Source organism: Alligator mississippiensis, chromosome 7 (genome assembly GCF_030867095.1).
Source record: "Alligator mississippiensis isolate rAllMis1 chromosome 7, rAllMis1, whole genome shotgun sequence".
Lineage (NCBI taxonomy): Eukaryota > Metazoa > Chordata > Crocodylia > Alligatoridae > Alligator > Alligator mississippiensis.
This window is the reverse complement of record NC_081830.1, coordinates 12,238,486-12,256,971: the sequence shown is the minus strand read 5'-3', so window position 1 is coordinate 12,256,971 and position 18,486 is coordinate 12,238,486. Positions and strand designations below refer to the sequence as shown.

The 18,486-nt window shown below is 46.2% G+C and overlaps 1 protein-coding gene across 1 annotated transcript in view; it reads left to right on the top strand.

Moving 5' to 3' along the window:
- The first annotated feature begins 2,369 nt into the window (after nt 1-2,369).
- Nucleotides 2,370-18,486, top strand: part of LOC102564916 (hexokinase-2) — a 70,238-nt gene continuing 54,121 nt past the window's right edge. Inside the window, exon 1 of the mRNA XM_006271930.4 lies at nt 2,370-2,442. The gene's annotated coding sequence lies outside the window, so the exon portion shown is untranslated. The remainder of the gene's footprint in view (nt 2,443-18,486) is intronic.

The following is an 18,486-nucleotide window of genomic DNA, read 5'->3' as shown; positions in this document are numbered from 1 at the left end:
GCCATGATGGGGGTTAGCTCTGCAAGGAAGAGCCACATGCTGTAACAGTGCTGGAAAGGGGTACTGTTGCAGAAGCTCAGCTCTGTGGTTTAGTGCTGCTCCAGTGCTCATGCTTCCTCCCCTTGGTGTCAAACGTGTCCTGAAATGACTGTTCTCGTCTAGCACCTGTCTCTAGGAATTTGCTGTCTTGTTTTAGAGCTGGGATTCCTGAACAGGCTGTGATCAAATTTCTGTTGGCAGCCACTCTTCAAGCACTGCACACATATCAGGCCTGATGCTGATGTTAATGACAGAGAGAGGATACTGGTAATAAGCTGCAGCAGTTGAGGGCTGGAGTCACTCACTGTGGACCCACAATGCCCCTGTATTCTGGGGTCATTCAGACCCAGACATTCCCCTTCCCTGGGTCAGAGTCGGACAGGAAAGTAATCTCTTCTGGGGTAAGGCCAGGGCTTAAAGACAGGGAGACAAAATTAAGTAGTGCTAGCTGGTAATGAGTTATTATTTACACTAGGAGAGATTTGCTAGGAGACAGAATAGGGATACCACCAAGCCTTCTAGTTTGGATGCAGTTATAGTGGTATAACTGTACTTATATTGTTGAAGCTTATACTGGTCAAGAAACCTGGTATCAGCTGTATTCATGTAAATGGAGTTATACTGACCAAACTATGTCTGTACTCAAGCTTTGACTAGCTTAGGTATACTGATGAAATATCATACTCTGAAGTGTTGACCGGCTCCCTCCCAAGCTTTCTCTGTGTCCAGCAGGCTCTGAGAATCTCATTTCATGTAGAGTTCAGTGCCTTGCCTAACATTGGAGATGTCAGAGTCCTGAAATCTGAAGGCCCACATACAAGGGGTAGTCCAGAGAGGGAGGTCATGCTGATGCCACTCTGACTTTATCTGGGTTTCACCCAGTTTCAGCCACTGTGAGAAGAGCAGTAGCCTTGTAGTGTTGAGTAATTAAGGGTAGGCAAGCATAAGCAGAGCAAATGTCCCATCTCCCATACTTTGACTTCAGCTTCTCTGTCAAGTCATCCTTCAGATTATACCATGGTGGTTCATTAGCCTTTGAGGACAGACATGTTAGCCAGTCATTAGAGTATTTTGACAGCTGAGCTCTATTCCTGGCTTTGCTGGCCACCCACTATGAGTTGGGATGTTTCTCACACACACTGTGTCCAGACTCTATCCTTCAAGCACTATTAAAAGGTAGAGAAACTGAGACCAAAACTACTATCATTTCTGAGTAAAGTAGCGTGTAGGAATACCCAGGAACTCAAACACACCCGCAGCAGTTCACGAAATCCTGGTTATCCTTTGCTGCCTGTGGGAGGAAAATAGTGAACAATCAGGTATAATATTGGCTTACATTGCTTAATGTTTCACTGACAACTGCCACATAGGGTCAAAGTGTTGCTCTAGCCATGGTAGTCCAGGAAATAGGTGAGAATCTAGGGGGTTTTGTCATCTCTTTGACTGGACCAACTGTATAGCTGGGAGAGATTTTAGAAAAATGTTCAGACACAAATGTCCTTCTTTACGTTTAGGGAAAAAGCAAGTGCAGCCTATGCTAAACCAATTTAGCTTAAACTGAGTATTGCTCCACACAGTTCCCTGAAGAACCAGGGCTTGGCTTGGCTTGGCTACTTGCATTTAGTCTATAAAGTGTGTAAATCAGCAGGCTTGGCTACTCGCAGCACACATTAATCCTGTGAATTATATGTGACTCAAGAAACATGATGGGATCTATTAACAAGTGTAGACTGCAGCCCTATGCAAAAATGAAGTTCTGAAGCTGATGTTTCAGTACTTTATAACAAGGAGGACCTGCCAACCACAATCTTGGGACATTTGCTTTTTTGTCTGGGTGGAGATGGCCTAGTGGCTTTAGTGACAGACTGTATCTTGGCTCTGTTGGAAACAGATTAAAACAACAGCAGGTTTGACCCGGTCTTTCCCTGTCCCAAGGATGGAAAAACTCCATTCCTCCAAGACAGTCTTTTGGTTAAAAACAGAGATCCCATCTGAACTGTGTGAATGCCAAAGGTCTCTTTGGATTTCTTTCTTTCCTTTTTTTGGCATTAAGCCATTCATAAATTCCCACATGTGCATCTCATCAATAGGGACGTTAAGTGACATGCCTACAGTCACAAAATGGGCCTCTAGCCGAGCTGAAAATAGCTTGAAGGAGCTTGACTTTTCAGACATAAAGACTGATGAAAATCAGGAGGCTCTCCGCGAAAGCAATGGACTGATGCTGTGTAGCAGAGCACAGGGTGTCTCTGCCACTTTAAGGGCCTGGAGCTGGCAGCCTCCAGGTGCCTGATTAGGGCAGCCATTTTGAGGCTTAAGCTGCTTATATAAATAAGGCAGTACAGCTACAGGAGCCAGGCAGCAATGTTGTCTGGCCGTAGGGCTGCTGTGAACGACCCGGAGGTAAGGGGGAGCTGCAAGGGGATGGCAGGAGGCTCCTGGTCCTGGGCATGACCTGAAACTGCACCCTGCTGGGAGTGGGTGGTCTGGTGGGGCTCTCAGTGGCACGGGAGCCCCCAGGAAATGTCATGCCTGTTACCACCTCAGTGAAAGGCGGGTCGGGGCGCCTTAACCCCTAGCTCCCACCACCACCGGGCGGGTTACCCATGTGTTTGTTGGAGGGCCTAGACGGCCAGTGTCGTGAGGGGCCCAGAGAGGGCAGACCCCGAGAGTGGGAGTGATGTGGGCGTGGTGCTGCGGTTGCCCCCGGGAGGACGGGGAGTAGTGGTACGGTGAGGCCCGGAGACAGAGTGAGCGGCTAGAGAGACCCAGCCCGAAGGGGAGAGTACCCTCGACTGGCCCAAGCTGGGGCCAGGACTACGGTAGTCAAAAGGGCCGGGGGCCCACTGCGAGGGACGCCTAAGAGCCGGGGGCCTGGGGTCCCGACTGGCCTGGAGGTGGGCCAGGGCCAGGTAGCCGAAGGTCCCGGGGGACCACACCCGAGAGGGGAAAGTAGCTTCGGGGGGGCTAAGTAGCCCGGATGACAGCGGAGCTGCCTGATAGGAAGGATCATAGAGGGGTCCTGTTAGGACAATTCTGGGGCCCAGTGTGGGGCCGGTGATAGTGTTAACACTGAGATGCCATCTGCGAGGCTTGGGCTGAGTTATTAGGGGAGGTCGGAGCCGCAGAGCGCCCCTTGGCAGCGGGGCATTACAATGGGCAGCCTCCCGCTTAATTGACATCGATATATGAATCAATTATCATCAAAGGTGTGGCAGGCGAGATAAGTGGGCGGTTGCCCGGTGACAGGTGGGCGGGCCACAGAGCTCGGCCCCCAGGAGGCCCCCCCTGTCACACGCTGGTACAAGCAAGGAAGGGATCACGTTCAGTGTTTCTTGGCTTCTTTTCTTTAGGATCTAAGTACTTTGTCCATTCCCAGGTGTCTATCTTTTGCCTCCCAATACTTTGTTTCATAGTTTCAGTAAACCCTGCCTCCTGATCTTAAATCCAGTGTGAATAGGCTGTGACTCCATGAGACTGTGCATTGCACAGACTTCAATCTGCTTGGCATTGCTCCTGATCTGAGGACTTAGATGCCTATTTCATGGCAGCTTGCAGAGTTAAAATTAGGTTCTGTAGCTGGGTCATGTTTGACTTGGAGAGGAAGAAAATGAAAACTTGAAACTTTGTCAGTGTTCCCAGTTAAAGCCCAGAAATAGCAGTGTCCCAGGTTAAACATTGCTGCGTAAAAAAGCATCCAGCTACAACCCATTGGCAACACAATCCCAGTACATGACCTATCACTTCTACCCAGATCTTGTAGTCTTACACAGGTAATCCAAATGGGTGTTTCACGAGGATGTACCTTCCCTGTGCTGACTGATTCAGCCTAGGCTTGAATCCTCTCTCTGAACAGCACAGATTATATAACTATGACATTTTTTTTTCCCTAGCAGGATCTCAAGGCAGACATACCAGGAAGTGTACTGTAAAGTCTCCAGGGTTGACGACTTGGTCACTTTTTTTCTCTCCTGTTGAAGCCACAGCACAGAGAAGTAAAAGCCCAGTTTGTTCCCCTGTGCTTGAAGATTCCCTTTCTGGAGTTAAAAACTAGCTCTCCACCAAACATTCAGGTTGCAGAAAATTGTGGCAGGAGGAAGGCAGTGAGGCTGCCTAAGGCTGCACTACATTTTCTTCTAAAGCCACAAACAGACACATGGCATTTGTTGTGGGATAAACCATTTTACCCTGGGACAAAATGCAACCATTGAGCCATGCATGTCTGTTGTGCTGGGATGTATCCTAAAAAGGTTCATGGGATAAGAAGTACTGACAGTTTATCTGGGGACATTGCATCTGAACAGTTATCCTGGAATTGCATCATTGAATCAATAGCAGGAAAGTGCAGGGCATTCAGCTGCTGGGTAAACCCTAATTAGAGGGGCCATGTGTGTACACACCAATCCTAGGATATTTCTGTTCCAGGTCAGGTCATGATTGAAACCTGCTACTTCTATGAGCATAAATAGTACAGGTCAATGCCAAGTGCTGGGCAATGGTTAATTAACTTGGCAACCTCAGGAAGTGCCAATGACTAACGTTGGATGAGTGTCTGAGGGGCAGTGGAACTCTTCATTGCAGAAATGCTATCAAAATGCGGATGAGTGAGGCCATTTGTACATGCCACAAAATTGTCCTTTAAAGTGGCTTAATGCCCTTTTGCACTGCTTTAATGGTTCAACTGTTTGTATGTGTCGGTGGCGTAACGCGCGTTAAATGACTTTGGGACACAGTAAAATAAAACATCTCCGAGATGGTTTAGTTTACCATGAAGGCAAGCCCCGGGCCCCATGCATCTCGGGTGCTGTGCAGGCAGCCTCCACTGAAGGGAAAAAAAAGAGAGAGTGGCAAGCCTGACCTTTATTTTTTTTTTCTCCCCGGAGCTTGCCTGCTTAACTGAGCTACGCTGGGTCCCGGTGCTTCCCTCTGCAGTTGCAGTGCCTTCTGGGACTGCTTGGGCTGGGTGCTTGAGGGCATGTGCCTCCTGGGGGGCACTGCTGCTGCCGTGGAGGGAAGCACCAGCCCGCCTCTGCAGCTCAGGGACTGCTCGGCCCACTGGCAGCTCGCCTTCCCCTCCCTGCCACCGGAGAGGGTCGGGCCCAACCTTTGTGTACACGCCATGGGGGTTTACTTTGCCTTAAATTGAACTGGTGTTTTTAAAGACCCACCACTTCAATTTAGGGAGAATTAAACCAAAGTAAACCCCCGTGGTGTGTACAAACGCCCCTAATCACTCAGTGATTTTTGCCAATGGCATCCACACAGGGCAGGTTAGGTTCTTTAGCCATAGCTGGCAACCAATCTAGGAGTGGAGCCCTGAAAGGCAGGCAGATGGAAGACCTCCTCTGCATTGGCAACTCCTGCACTGTAGTTGGTTCCAAATGTATCGCCTTCTGCCCTTCCTTTGGACCAAACCAGTACAGCCAAGAGGGGGATGCTGGTACATGTGCAAAGCAGCATCTCCATATCAACTGCCCAAGCTATTGCAGCCACACCATATGGTGAGGGCACTCCATCCTTGTTGGCAGCACGGACACAACATGGAAGGTGACAGTCACAAGTCATAAGCCATCACTTGATTGGCATAGAAGAGGGTACCATAGGTCACCTCTGACGGTGGGAAGAATCATCATGTTCCACTGGTCAGCTACTGGCTGCCATAATGCCAGGCAGCCTCCAGACAGGTGCTGCCCTCCCAGTCTTCCTGCCTTATTGGGTACATGAGGCTAGGCCCAAAGCTGAAAAGCAGATGGAAACCTCACACCTGACCAAAACAAGAAACCAAGAACTTTCCAGTGTGAAAGCTGGAATGTCAGGACCATGTCCTAGCCTGACAGATGACGACGACCTACAGTACGTGAGCAGCATAAAGAGGTCAGTCTTGATTGACCGTGAGCTGCACAAACTCATTGTTGACATTGCAGCCTTCCAGGAAACGAGACTTGCAGATGCTTGTTCTATTCAAGTGGCTAATTATACCCTCTTTTGGCAAGGCAGAAATGCTGAAGAGACTCATTCGTGCAGCATCGGTTTCACTGTGAGCAGCAAGGTAGAAAAATTTATAGAAACACCCATTGGTAAGTCAGAGTGCATCCTTTTACTTAGACTTAAGACAACTATCAGCTTCGTGCTTATATCATCAGTGCTTAGGCACCAACACTGAACTCCAGCCTTGAGGAGCAGGATAAATTTTACACCAATCTGCACCAAATTGTCAAAGGAATACCATCAACTGAATGACTTTTCCTCCTCGGAGACTTCAGTGAAAGAGTCAGCACAGACAACAACTCATAGCCAGATTGCTTAGAACATTTTGACATCAGCAAGGTGAATGAAAATGGCCAACGATTTCTTGAATTCTGTGCTGAAAACCAACTGTGCGTTACCAATTCATCTTTTGCTGGAAAAGGTCACCACAAAGTGTTATGGTGCCTGTGACACACTTACCCAAAGAGAGGAAATGAAGTCCCTCTCTGTTCTTCTGCCACGACTTGATGATGCAAAAATAAATTGTACACAAAGGGAGGCTCCAATAATGGGTAATTTCAGTCCCAAAGATGGGGTTCTACCTTTTGTCATATTTTCTGAGACTCTACCTCCCTTGCAGCTCTTCCACGTGCTAACTGTGATGTAAACCAAATGGCATTCACCTGTCCAGTATTTAGTGGTATGACCTGCCACCCTCTATTAGGGGAAAGGCAGGCGTGTCTTTCCGGATAATTTAATAACAAATGCTAGGTGTTCACCTTCTTAGTGCAGGGTTGGTATTGATTCAAATAAATGAAACCAAAATTATTGGCGTATATCCACACCTTGTCCCGGTGTCAGGCTTTTTAGCACACTCAAGAAAGAAAAAGAAAATTACACTAAGGCAGTTGGACTCATCATCTCACTTCACCTAGTACTTGGCATTTTGTGAGATTCCAACTCGCATGCCCTGTCTTTGCTAGTCTTCCACCCATCTGTGAATCTCCAGATGTCTGGACTCCGTCCACTGGAAGCCCACTGCAAAGTTGAGGACTCCTCTGAGCCCTCCTCTGACAAGGCCCTCTTGGCTGATGTTCTGGAGTCTCTATTTTTTGGCTCCATGGCACTCAGGATCTTTCCTACAGCCCCTGCCTGGCTCAGCAGCCCAGGCTTGGGTCAGAGCCAGTGTGCAGGGGCTTTTGTAGCAGCCTCCACACTGCTCCAATGCTCAGCAGTCTTCTGCCACCTCAAATGCCCAGGATCGCTTCATCCCCAGGAGCATCTAGTCTTCTGCCACCTCAAACGCCCAGGATCATTTCATCTCCAGGAATGTCTTTATAACGTCACTCCCTGCACTCCTTCCAACGTTCAGGGAGCATGTGCTCTTAAACAGTCACACCGACAGTGCACACCACTCTTCCCTCTCCGCTTCTGGACCTGCACGTAAGTCCTCTCTTCCTGGACTATTTCACCCCGCAGCAGGGGTTAGGTTTGGGCACTCACCACCCCGTAACTTTGGGGATCCATGTGTGAGTCATCCCAGCCAGCGACAGTGACATCCATGATCACTGACACCAACTAGACCAGTGAGGAAAGATCTATTGTTAAGAGGAAACATCTTCCTGCAGTGCAGAATACCTGCACATGCACAGTGCCAGTTGTGACACTGACCCACCCCCTGATCATTAGGAAGGTGAAGATTACAGCCGAGAAACTACATAGAGCAAAACCTAGGAACAAGCCTAAAATCAATACCACTAACACCAAGAACCAGAAGAAGTATGAAGAGTTTGTGAAGGCTTTCAAACAACAGGACATCCCAAGCTTTGCTACAAAAACACATACAAGTGAGATATGAAGGCATTTGGAATTGATCCTGACCAATGGGAATCCTTGGCAAGTGATTTGAACAAGTGGAGTCATCTCCACCAGGACATCAAAGTCCACAGCAGGAATTGGCTCCAACAGCTTGAAGAGAAAAAAGTCTGTAGGAAACAGGGAACTCCTAAACCACCCGACCATGATACATACACTTGCAACCACTGCCACAGATCATGCAACTTTTGGATAGGACTATTCAATCACATGAGACGTTGCAAACCATCTACGTCAGGGGTCGGCAATATTTTTGGACAGAGTGCCAAAATACCTGCAATCTGGACTTGTAAGATGTTGGGATGTCAGGGGCAGACAGAGGAGGAGCTGCAAAGGATCTTTGTGGCAGTGCAGCCCCAACCCCTTCCCTGCCATCCATCCCAAGGTGTGCGTGCCAAGCAAAATGCTTTAGCTTGTCATGCTCTGGCATCCGTGCTGGGGGTTGCCTACCCCTGATCTACATCATAGGCTACAATATCCACCGTCTCTCACAGATGAAAGGATACCAACCTCAACCTCTGTTCTGGAACAGATACAAGCACAGCTTGTCTGGGTACAAATACAACATTTCTGTCACTAACCTTCCCTAACTGTGTAGTTGCTTAGGAAGATAAATGCTTCCATATCTCAGAACAATGTCTTCAAAAATAGCAGGAGCCAAATTCCTGCCTGGCAGGAAAAAGACTCAATTGCTATAAAAGCCTGAGTCTGATCTGAAGACATTCTGCTTTTGGCTTCAACCTGTCCTTAGTTTGATTTTATTCCTACTTTGTGCCTACCACTCCTAGATCCAGGTTCCCCAGCACAGCAGCCTGGAACACACCATCTCCATGCCTATAAATGAGGATAATGGCGCAGTGTCTGAAAGAGGTGATGGTCTGATGCTTAATGTACTGAATTGCAACCTGGGATGTGGTGTATGTTCAATACTTGCTGGACCTGAGGCAAGTGGCTGCATCTCTGGGCCTCAGTTTCCCATGCTTTGTCACACTTACTCTTTTACTTTTCAAGTTCTGGGGTGTGACTCATCTTGCGTGCACAGTGTATGGTTTGCTGGGGACCCAATTTCAGTGGTGGATCCTTTTATTTGAACACCAAGTTCAGAGTGATGGGAAAGGAATGAAACAAGACAAGATGACAGTGAGGTCACCCCAGATCAGTTTATATTAAATCAATAACATTGACATACCTTTCAACAAACTGTATGGGGACATCTACTGCCGTACATTGCCTCTTTTTCTTCAGATTTCCTTCCCTATTCTGCAGTAACATCCTGGTATTGCTAATACTCTGATACCAGGTAATTTGCTCAAGGGCTGACCCTCAAGACGGTACCGATTGCACATAGGAAATGATCCTCAATCCAATACAGGCAAAAGATCACCAAAGATCCTATCTCTGGCCTGCAACACTTCCTACTGTTGAGATCTGCTGCTTTCAGCAGGATTTCATATTCTGTACAGCAGAAACAACTCCCAGCAGAGTTACTGTTGGTGCAGAGTGGAAATGAAGGCCTTGGCCTATCCACCAAAATGTTTAAATAGTGAGTTGGTCCCACAAAATGACAAGATTTTAAAAACTGTATACACATGCGCGCGCGCACACACACACACGCATACACACAAACACACTATATTATATATAATATGCGTATACATTATATATTACCATATTTATTCAAATATAACAATTTTTTTTCCCCAATCTACATGGGGGGTGGAGAGGGAGAACCCTTGTCTTGCATACAAGAAAACCACACTAAATACATTGCCTATCTTTGAACTGCTGCTAAAAGCAGCATGTGCTTAGTAATGGATACAACTAGAAAATTGATTAAATGCAGCCAAGACTGAACATGACTATAAAACACAATGTCCATATGTGGTAAACAGACTTGCTAATAGAAGCAGGCTGATGCTTCCCCTATGGCTTGCTCCTTGGCCTGTTGGCTCTGGGTTTGGGACTGGCATGTGGGATACCTGCCATGGATTTGGGGAATATCTGAAGCCCAAGACTGATGGATCTGGGAGGGAGGATACTTGCCAAGGAAATTAATTTAAAAAGTTTGTAGTCTGTGTAAGGAATTACAAATAGTGCTGCTCAAAAGTGTGTTTATGGAGTTCTGCTTAAAACTTGCAGCAATTTCAAAAAAGGTGAAATGCATCAATTCTGGGTAAACTAAGTCTATGGGTACTATATGCAAATTGCTACAGCTATGTTTATTTTAAGGTCAGTTTTTCCAAATTTATTCCTTGCTTCCATGGGCTCAGGAACATTAGGGGCTGACCGTAAGGAGTGGGGAAGAGGCTGGGGGCGGGGGAGGGCAAAGGGCTACCTGACCCTGCAGATTTATTTTCCTGGCTGTAGCTGTGAGAGGTTGACAAGACATATTGAAGACAAACCTCCAATAAATAGATTCTGTACCTGGAAAACTATATCAAATTTATAAATTTTTCATATATAGAATCTAATTATTAGGAGATCATTTCATATTTGAGTAAATATGGGGGCTTGTATGTGTGTGTGTATATGTATATGTGTGTATGTATTGATACGTGTGTATCTATGTATGTCGATACGTACCTGCATATATATGTCTATACATACATATATACAAGCATGTGTGTGTGTGTAATTAAAAGCTTAATATAAAAAGCTTATATAAAAAGAAAAATACCAAAAGCATCCAGATGTATTTGCCTTCTAAGCTTTCAGCATCACACTTTCTAACTCTCTCTTGCCTTGCTGAGGGCTAGAAACTTTCCTGCAACTGAAAGCTGGGCTTCTCACAACTGCATGGAGCTGGCAGCCAGAACTAAGGCAAACATCAGATACTGCAAAGCTTGTGATACATTGCATGAGTCTGGAAACAGGAACACGGTGACTAATTGCAATGGGACACACGAGGCAGGGACCATCTTTGTGTTCTGTGTTGGTACCTGCTAATTCCAGCCAGGTCCATGGTTCAAGGGGATTAGGCATAGCTATAATGCAAATAACATACACTTTTCACAGAGCTGCATGTATGAGTGTGTGGCTTCCTATAAACTAGAGAAGTTGTGCTGATGATGCCATCTCTGAGTGTGAAGTGGTGGCACTCATTGTTTAAGGACCCCTGTCTGTACTAGGACTTGCCTGAGAATGCAGCCTCCCAAATCCTGAAAATTGCCCTCTGTCTCCTTTAGGGGAATGCCACTGAATTAGGCTAGGTTCCTGTGAAAGAGACCTACTTTCCTTGTGGGGAGCTGGACCCTTTTTAGTCCAGAAGAGTAGAAAGACCTTTTTATTAAACCATTGGGTGTTTTTTTTTTTTCCAGACAAGGTTATTTGGGTAAATGTAATATCTTTTATTAAACCAGCTGGGAAAATGTTCTTTGCAAACCTTCAAGCACAGGCATCCTTCCTGTTTGTTTTGGTTTTTACAACATTTGAGACTGTAGCAAGGCAGAACTTGGCGAAACTTAGAGAGCGATTCATTTTTCCATTTCTGCTGTGACAACTAGAATACTTTTCTTCAGCACAACCAATGAAGAAATCCCCTTTGCCCTGCTTTTCATGGCTCTTTTGTCTCATACTTTTTGAATGTGAACTAAAAGCAAACTTTTCAGATTGGAATAATTAGTGTTGGCAGATTAGATTAGAGTCTCATGCCTTGAGTAATCATGACTGTAATTGCAATAACAGCATGGCCATAACGAGAACCACACGCTGATTAAATTGTCATAAAAGGCTTAGTTAAAAGGTTCCGAGCAGAGGTGTAGTTCATAATGTTTGAAATAGAGTTGAGCTGCTTGAGTTTCTAAAGAATTTATCTAAACTGCAGTACTAAAATCCATTTGCTGCTTCTTCCAACCTTTGAGTGTGCATGTGTTTATTCTTTTAAAAAGGGGGCTACATTTCTGAGTGCTCTAGCGGGTAACCTGAAATCAGTGACGCAGCTAGGTTGCCGTGAGGTGCCACATAACATTACCATTGTTAGTTGTGCAAACACATACACATGAGTCACAAAATAAGACCAGAGATTACAAATTGGAACCCATAGGGTCAAAAACGTTCTCAACTGCTGTGGGCTTGCTGAGTTCTTTGCACCAGAAGAATTGTCCTAATGTTTCTCTGTAGTCAAAAAATTAGTGAAAGCTAAGAGCTGGCATTTTCCTTTGGGGGCCTGGAGTCTAATGAGGTTAAGAACCACTGCCCCAAATACACTGGGGCTGGGGGGAGGCAAAATGAAAATGCTGGCTCTGTGCAGTGCTCAGATCACTCGGCTAGGGCCAGGTGACTTGGCCCTAAGCCTCAGATCTGAGACTTGCTATGTGCCTGGGTATCAGTGAAACGGGGAGGGTACTAAGCTGCTTTAAGGGACTGTGAGCACTAATCACTTGGGCCTGGTCTCCCTGTGCAGATCACTCTAAACGCTTTAACCAGCATTAAAACCGGACAGTCAGATGCTCCTCCCACTGCCCCTTGGATTGCCTGGAGCAATCGTCTGCTGTTGCTCTGGGGAGGGAGCACTGGCCAATCCTTTGCAGCCAGAGAAAAGGGAATTCAGAGAATGGAGGGTCTCCTTGCTGTAGTTCGGTTGTCTTGTGTGGGTAGTATAAGCAAGGCCTCTCTATCCCTGAAGGTTTCCAAAGTATTTTGAGATATCTCCGTGCACTATTATATCACTCATAGATTAATTGGTAGCACATATCACAGAACACATGTGCTCCCGCGCACCACCACTCTAACCACACTCCGCTCGGGGACTCTTTTCTTTGGTTGCAGTGATTGTAGGTGTCAGACAGGCAAGCCGTAGCAGATGCAGCGTGACCACAGGATCCTGTGTGCAGTTGCATTGTTTATAGTGTTTTTGCTTTGCCTGAAGAATGGGACAGGGCTCTTTGAGAAACCTAAAGAGGGAATTAAGTGGGGTGGCTATTAATTAACCGTGTGCCATTCCTGAGAGGGGCATTGGGCAAAGGAATTTGCATCAGGATCTGGATAGTGTTGTATTGGGAAGGTGCAGATGTGAGTAAACCCACTTCCAGTTTCCTCCCTCCCTTCTACCCATTGCCCCTCTTGCAAATCCAGCTGGAGAAACTGTTTTTCATTTCCTGTCTTAACAAGGGCTGTACATAGGAAACCAGGGGTCAGTTTGCTTAAAGGGCATGTTCAGCCATTAATAAGCTTTCTCTGTTTATACAAGGAGCTTCATAAACTTCTACTTTTTAGCTTCTCATCAATCCTTGAAGCTGGTTTAATTTTGTTGACAGCCTGGCTGGAGAACATAGCCCCCACTTTACAATCCCAGTCCACCAAGGAAGGAAGGAAGGGGCACTGCTTGGTAACTGTGCATTACGTTTGCTGGAAAAAGTTACAGCTCCCAGCCCTCAAAACACGCACAGAGCACTGATAATATTCTGTTTGTGTAAAAGGTTGAGCGGCAAGAAAGGACTGTTGAGAGGCAGGAGAGGAAGACATGCAAGGCATCTCTGGACATTTTCCCTTTAGGGATTGTTTAAAAGCTACATATGGTTCCAAAAAAAAGAGAAAAGAAATAAAATAACTTTTTGAAAGTTCCAAGAAGTGGGCAGGGGAGTGGGTGCAGGGAAGATGCTCAGGGGGCCAGAAGAAATGCATCGCAGACTTCTCTGTCTGACGGTAGCTTCCCCGATGTCTTGTGACACAGGGGTCAAGTGAGGCAGTAAGAGATCAGATAATTGGGTTGTGTTTGGTGGCCATGAGGCTAGGTCATTCCAGGGGAGCGATTTTTATTTTCCATGCTGCTGTTGTGGCTGCTCCGGCGGTCTCCCAAATCTGTATAATCTCCGCTGGAGGGGAATTAATAGTGCGTCGGCTTAAACCTCTTTAACTCGCACACTCTCGTCCCATTCCAACGGGGAGGGAGGGCCACCCGGGCCTGCGTGCTGGAGATCACGTACTTACAGGAGGGTTCAGACGTGGAGATGGGCTCTCATGGAAGGTTGCCATGGAGCTAAGCAGAGGCAGGCAGCTCCCCCATGCCCTAGCCGCTGGGTCTCTGCCTCCTTGCTTTGTGTGCGTATGTGTGTGTGCATCTTTGTGATATTCAGGCATCTCTCCCCCACCCCCACCACTCCCTCCCTGCACACTTCTCTTTTGGCTTCCACTTCTTTAGGCAGCAGGCAGAGGCCTCCAGAAAGCTCTGAACCGGCACGGGAGCCCTGGTCACATGAGGCAGCCACAGATGCTGAGCTGATGAAGCACTTTAGGATGCATCCGTGGGAGAGCCACGTGCGTGAACACATGCTGCACACACCCCCTCCACTCCCCTCACTGCACATCCAGTCGGAGAGAGGGCCAGGCAGATCCAGGCCGCCGCCTCCTGCAGTGAAGGGGTATGGAGCTGTGGGTGGGTGCAGTGGGCAGAAACAGAGACCTCTTGGATGAAGGGAGTGGTTACTCTGTCCTTGGGTAGAGTTTTCCTTGAGCATTGCCAACACACAGCCAAATTAAGCCTCGCAGCACAACGGGAGGGAGAAGTGCCCTGGTTCCCAGGGGGGAAACTGAGGCACAGAGGGATCAAGACCCGTGTTCTATCTTTAGCTCCTGCTAGGCTGATTTTTGATCTCCTTTATGCTGGTGTAAATCAGGATTAGCTCTCTGGGAACCAATGGGATTACAGCTGTGGGCTAGTTTGGAGTCCGGCCCATTTCCTTTAATCCTGATTTAGAGTCTTTGAATAACCCTCCTTGCCCTCTGGCAGCACTTGGCTCTAAGGTTGATTTGCCCAGTGCCATTGAGGGAGTCCCTGGGCCTGATTCTGTTCTGACTGCAACTGCTATAACTCTTCTGACTTCAGTGGAGTCGCTTTGAACTGACCCAGGTGTAAATGCTATCAGGAGGAGGCCAGGAGCAAGAACTTCCAGCTCCTGCTTCAACCTTTCTGCAGCCATTGGAGTGACGAAGCAAGAAGGGCCTGGCAGGGAGACAGGTAGGGTTAAATGTGGTACAGGCAAGATGGTGTGGGAAAGGCAGGCAGGCCAGCCAGCGTCTGAGGAGGCAGTTCCCAAGAATACAGGACTGGCGAAAGGTCTCCCCTTTGATACTCCTCTAGATTCAGCCTCAAGTGCTGGCACCTGCCCCACCCTATGGGAAGAGGAAGCTGAAAGCAGCTTCCCTTGATACACATGATCCACTTATGTGATCTTAAATGTCCTCCAGCAGTCTGGGAGGCTGTGCTGAGATGCACGTACATAGTTGTGCTTGATTTAAAAGCAGGCTGACATGGACTCACACAAAGTCTGGGGCTTGAACAGAGAAGCGTAATATAATGGGAGCTGGGAAGACACAAGAGGTCCAAAGCAGAAGCACTCCTTTTCCCCTTCCTCCCCAAACCTTATTGCCAACAAACCAGGGCTCTGAAAGCCTCCCTCCTCCAGGCCTCCCCTGTAGGCAGAAAATCCACCCTTGGTAGCTTTATGTCTCCATTGGATTCTGGATCTTGCCTTGAGCAGGGGGTTGGGCTTGATGACTTCTTGAGGTCCCGTCTAGTTCTACATTTCAGTTTTGGGGCCCCCACTACAGAAAGGATGTGGACAAGTTGCAGAGTCCAGTGAAGGGCAACAAAAATGATTTGGGGGCTGAGGGATATGATTTATGAGTAGAGGCTGAGGGAACTGGGTTTATTTAATCTGGAGAAGAAAAGACAGAGTGGATTTAATAGCAGCCTTCGACTCCCTGCAGGGAGGGTCCAAAGAGGATGGAGCTGGGCTGTTCTTAGTGGCGGCAGATGACAGAACAAGGAGAAATGGTCTCAAGCTGTAGCAAGAGAAGTTTAGGTTGGACAGTAGGAAAAACTTTTCCACTAAGAGGGTGGTGAAGAACTGGAGTGGTTTACCCAGAGAGGTGGTAAATCTCCATCCTTGGAGGCTTTTAAGGCCCTGCTTGTCAAAGCCCAGGCTGGGATGATCTAGTCCTGCTCTGAGCAGGGGGTTGGACTAGATGGCTTCCTGAGGTCCCTTCCAACCCTTATTTTCTATGATTCCTATGATTCAAAGTCCAGTGCTCACTTTACTCTGCCACTCCACAAGGCAACACTATCTGCTAGGTAATGGTTATGATCTTTAATTCATGGACCAGACCTCCAGTTTCTTTGTCTTTAGGGACAGTTGGAAGATTACAGTCAGGATAGAAATGCAATGGGAATAGAGGACACTGTATCTTTTGGGCACTGATCATTTCTTAATAGACCTGGGCCCATTTTCTGTAACAAGAGGATTGGGATCTTAAGGGCAAAATATTAGATGGAGCAGAGCACTTATCTGTGGTCAAGTGCCTCACGGTAGAAAAGAAGAAACAGTTGGCTGGTGAATAATACTTTTATTCCATCTGTTTAATGTCTGCTCATTCGTTTGCTCTCTGCACATTGTGTATGAGCAGGTGAAAAATTCAAAAGTATTCAGATTCTTTCTGGCTTTATTACAAGGATAATTCTTGTGCTGCAGATATTCTCCCAGTGATTCATGATCAGCCCTCTTCGTTTAGTGCATGTGGGTCGGTGATGCAAATCGCATAGTGTCCTATCTTTCTCCTTTAATTGGATGATTAATGTAACCAACACAGTGCAGGTTTCAAGATGATTATTTCAAGCGAGACAGATGATTCATATTGCATTGGTTGTGCAATTCCAGATTTTTTTTCTGAATAGCATTGGAACGTCACATTTATTCCACCAAAGTAAAGCTGGATGGCTAGTCTGGAAGAGTAGGAGAAGACATTTTGCACCTTGCAAATTCTTATAAGAAAGCAAACTTCCCTGCCAGTTTTGGCAGCCACCAGCTCCTAATATCATTAGAAGCAGTCGTGTCAGCTCCTACTGACAAGTTGTACAACTTTTAAAAGAGATGAAACGGAATAGGAATCTATCCAAATTACCTTATTTTGCAGGTGTTTAGAATTAAGGGAGGAATTAGATCCTATTTGTAGGATAGTTTAAGTATTGTGTAGAATTCTGTGTTGTATTCGTTCCTTGATACAGAATCCCTCTAGAACCACTTTTTCTACTACTATTCTCACCTCTCCTGCCTTTATTCCCCCCCAAAATCGCACCCTAAACAACACCTGTTTCTTGACTGTCATACTTAGCTTCTTAACATAGAGTAACCTTAAAACCCAGTGCTGTATTTTAAATGGGACTGGAAGAAGAAGGCCCAGTTTCAGGAGGGATCTAGTATGATGGATCACTAGGGCCTGGACCAGGCTATTGAGGCTTCTTAGCCTATAGTTTTGGCCTCTCTCTCTCTGCTTAATCCTTTTTACCTACAATCCTTTACGCTTGCGGCAGCAGGTATTTTTAGCAAGCCACAGAGAGGACAAACAGTTAATTTAAGGCTATAGCTGACTATGGAATAAAGTTGAGTGCAAATGTGAAATTGCTTCTAAGAAGAAATGCAAAAATCTAGAACTCTTGGTTCAGAGATGATACCTTTTTATTAGACCAACTGGGAAATTGAAAAAAAAATTACACAAGCCTTAAGTGTTCTTGCAAATATTTCTTGCAAAAAAATGCTTTTCTGCAACTATTGTTTTTTGCAATTTCTCAGTTGGTCTAATAATATCTGAACCAAGAGTTCTAGATTTTTGCATTTCTTTTTGTCTCAGACCAACATGGCTACCCTGAAATTGCTTCCAACTCACTTTAAAAGGAACCTGGGATGGACCAGAGTACCCCTCATTAAAATAAATGACTTGCAAATGGTGATGACAGAGAGAGTTGAATGCCTTCCATTGTGAATAACAATACCCAGAAGGTTGCATTTTTTAAAGTACTTGGCTGATGCTAATTTGTCTCCCTGCACCCTGGTGAGGGGGATAAGAGAAGACTTCATTCTGAGCTTCACTGCTGTAAAAATCAGGACTCACTCCAGTAAACCATTAGAATGAGGGCAATCAATTCTGAGCCCAGAATATGGTACACATGGACTTTTCCTAAAATGTGTCCAGAGAGCAGGATCCTTACAAAAAATCAAAAACAAGTGTGTAGGCTGGATCCTAGCAACACGTATTACTGGGCTTTTCCTTACCACTCACTGTAGCCCCACTGTAGTCCATAGGAGTTTACACTGTGCACAAACACAGCTAACAACTGCACTCAATAGCAAGCATTTGCCAGCTCAAGCATTAACACTTGCAAACATAATATCCAAGCTGAGGTCTGTCCTAAGTTGTAAAGGATTTTGATTCTTTCCACCCTGTTTGATTGAAACCAAGGGAACCGTTTGTATACAAGATTTAACCCTACCTAAAACTTAGTTCAGAAGTGGATTTTGCAGGTATTTTGTGCAAATGAAGGGCTGAGTCTTGCACTAGTTTAACTTCGCTGATCCTATAAATAAGAGACAAATCTGTCTCAGAATATACCCATTCAGTGCATTAGCTATAAGTGACAATTAACCACAGGAACAAATGGCCAGAGGGAGGGAGGTTCTCTACTTCTTGAAGTCTTCAAGTCAAGTAACTGGAAGATACAGGTAGTAAGATCACTGCTGGGTGAAATGTAATGACCTGTAATGGAGGTCAGAGGAGATGATCTGATGGTCCACTTGGCCTTTAAAGTCTCTTTTCATAAGCATACCACTTCAG